Below are 3,374 nucleotides of genomic sequence, written 5' to 3' on the forward strand. Positions count from 1 at the left end.
ATGCAGCGCTGCATGAAAATGCAGAAGATCTCAGTTTCTGCAGGAATATTAAAAAAATAATATCTCAGATTATCCCACAGAATAATCAACTGTTTTACAATTTTGTACTTTTATTACGTTGGATTTTTAATAAAAAGCTTGAACACCTGACATTTGTCATATGTACTTTATTTTTATACCTTTTGTTTTATTGCTTTTCGCTCTATTGTTTCATTTTAGTTTTTATGTCTCCTTGTAATTTTTAAGCACTTTATTTGAAACCACTTTATAAATAAAATTATTATTACTATTAACATACTAAAATGAACGGGAAATATATTTACTGCATTAAACATAATTATTGTTGAGCTCCAGTTATTATAGTATTTTGCAGAAACTTTTTATCTTAATAAATAGATCATATGAACAAAGTTTTACCATTTCAGACAGGAAGTCTCTAAATATGGTCTTGGTACCTGATGTCAAACCACAGTAGAGATATTTACACACATCCTGTTGATCTATATGTTATTTTTATTAATGTGTGTGTTTATAGACAAGGCGGACAGAAAAGCAGATTTTAGATGCTTTACTAGTGTTTTTATTACACAGATGCAGCATCGCTTAGCTTGTCTCCATATTTTATATGGTTTCCAGGTGTTAGCAACATGTTGCTGTCATGTTTTGAAATAAACCTTTTGGTTTTAGTGAGTAGTTTTCACTGCAGGTTGAAGCATCTGATGGATTTGTAATTAACCTAAGATGCAAAGAAATAAACCTTAAATCGATTAAACACATGCTGATAAGTGGAAAAGCAAACTAAAACTAAACATAAAAGATGAACAAAAATGAAACCAAGAATTTCTACAAATAATGAACACAATGATTTTCATGAAACTTTGTGTAAAAACATCTAGAAATAATCTGATTTGCTACTTTATTTTAAGAAAAAGCTGAAACAGGTTTGAAGTTCTTTCATCTTATTGTCCAGATCTCTTCATTTATCTGAAGCAGACCAGACCAGTCGGTCTGATGATCGTTAGCTGGGTTGAATTTCCCATGTGGATGGTAACAAAACACACAAAATAATTATTTTGAATTATCTTCACAGTAATATTTCATCTAAAAAATTTCAGAACTGTCTGCAGGGGATTTTTTTTGTCTGTTTTTGAGTTTTGCAGACTGAGTGAAGCTTCTGCTCTGTTGTTACTTCACAGTTAAAGGAATCATCTACCAGAATATTCTAGAGAAATTCATGCTTCCTTCTGCTGCAGCTTTATGGAGATGCTGACTTCATTTTGCAGTTGGACTCAGTACCGACCCACACGGCTAATGGAACCAACAGCTGGCTGGAAAATGGACCTTCCTCCAACCCAGAAAAGGAATTAGACCAGAGGAAACTTTATACCTATTTACAAATCCTGAACCTAGTTTATATACTAGATAAGCATTAAATTATTTTTCTTCTTTTGCTCTTTTCTTTGTTTATTTTCTTTGTATTTCCTTTTAATTCATGTAAAGCACCTTGTATTGCCTTGTTGCTGAAAATAAATAAACTTACCTTACAAAAAGATGAAGACCTGAAGGCAGATATTTAAACCTGGACTGGTCTCCTCCGTGCTACGCTGCATTGATGCAGTAATAGATAAAAACAAAAGGAGCCCAGAGCAGGAACTGAGGGCTGGTGTAAAGCTTCCTGTAGGCCCATCTTTCGATAATATAAACTTGTTTTTGTTGTAATTCCAGAAAATTGATTTCTGAGAATTTATTGGAAGCTGAAGCCATGAGGATTAAAATAAACTGGATCATTTTTAACAACAAACATTTGAATTTTACCCAGTTCTCAGAGTCTGCTGGCTTCACAGAGTTTAACTGCAGAGTTAAAAATAATCTGCTGAGTGAATCACAAACTGAAACAGCCTCTAGCAGACTGGTGCAGACAGAGGGGGAATATTTGAATAAGCAAAAAACATTCAAATTTTAAACAGCTGTGATGTTGAAGTTAAAAGCCAGCAGTGTTTATGCAGCTGATTGTTAAAATCCAGACTTTATGTGACGTTTTGTTCTCTGGTTTCACATCAGAACCAGTTTGGTTAACTGGTTTCTCTACTTCCCTTTCACTGGTCAAGGTGAAGATCTATGCTTTGCTCTAAAAACTAAAAAACTTCTATGATCATCTCTACTAAATGATTTTCAATGTTTTAAGAACAAGGTGATTCATTTATGGTCTAAAATGAAAGAAGAAACCAAAAGGAGGGAACTGGACCAATAAATGTTCTTTATGATCCAACAACAAGAAGCTGCTCTTTTATCTCATTCAGTGACGCATCTGCTGCAGCTGCTGCATCACAGCGTTTGTGTTTCTCCTCTTTGGGAGGCTTTGAGTCACTTTTCAGTTCCTGATCAACACAAACATTTAATTCACTCTGAAGGTGCATAACTATTTTTATATTGCAGGAAAAAAATTATTTAATGTCTATATAACTACATTCACTGATCTGGGTAGATCCAAGTTTTACAACGTAAAGGTCCAAATCATTCTGACATTTCCAAAAGAGGAAGAAGCTTCTTCCTCCTCCAAACTCACCTGGTTTAACCTGAACCGTCCAAAGCACAAAAACAAACGTTAAAAACACAGAGGAGTTAAATCCAGACATCCTGCCGTTTGTCCTCTGTGTGTCTGTAGAGAAAATCTGAAACTGGAGGAGAAACTGGGTTTAGTTTCACAATCTGAGACGAGGAAACATGGAATAACATGAAATATGAAACACTCCACAGCTTTGAGTCACTTTTATTTAAATGTTAAATTATATCAATAAATAAACTTTACTTACTTGTGGTGGTGGATCATAACCTCTGTCCTCATCAGCTGATATGATGGATTTATAAATGATCAGTAAAACCAGATGAATTCGTCCTGCAGCATGACGGCTCTTTGTCTCATGAAGATGAACTGAAAAGAGAAGCAGGAAGGCGTCGAGTTTCATCAACCAGCGTAGCTAAGAGACGGTTGAGGCGCTGCAGGTGGAAACCAAACCAATCAGCTGTACAAAGTCCATATGAAGCCGTTCGGCCCCCAGGAGACAAAGGGACATGAAGAGGAGGGACTCAAAGTAAACAGACGCTCTGCTCCAGAGGGCGTTTCCTGAGGCTATTATAACAACAGATCAACTTTCTGAGAGCAAGTTCATAAAAATATTTAAAACTTCTGTCAGAGAAACAAAAAGATTATCAAAGAAAGACGTGAGAGTTTAAGCAGGTTTAATGTTTAAGTGTAATAATTGATCCTCAGAAGATAAAACATAAAAAAGGGTCAGGAAATAGTTAATTTGACCAAGAAATCATTACTGATATAAATTTGTTATAAAAGTTTTACTGATTGCACTTTAAAAATT

General features: G+C 34.8%; 1 long non-coding RNA gene across 1 annotated transcript; it reads right to left on the bottom strand.

Moving 5' to 3' along the window:
* On the bottom strand, positions 1–3,007 carry LOC106943504 (uncharacterized). The gene is made up of 3 exons (XR_001423931.1): positions 2,814–3,007; positions 2,567–2,678; positions 1–37 (listed from the first exon to the last, which is right to left on the bottom strand). It is a non-coding gene; the product is annotated as an uncharacterized LOC106943504 (long non-coding RNA).
* Positions 3,008–3,374: the final 367 nt, after the last annotated feature.

Source organism: Poecilia latipinna, unplaced genomic scaffold (genome assembly GCF_001443285.1).
Source record: "Poecilia latipinna isolate Pla-1442-1.1 unplaced genomic scaffold, P_latipinna-1.0 Scaffold5382, whole genome shotgun sequence".
NCBI lineage: Eukaryota > Metazoa > Chordata > Actinopteri > Cyprinodontiformes > Poeciliidae > Poecilia > Poecilia latipinna.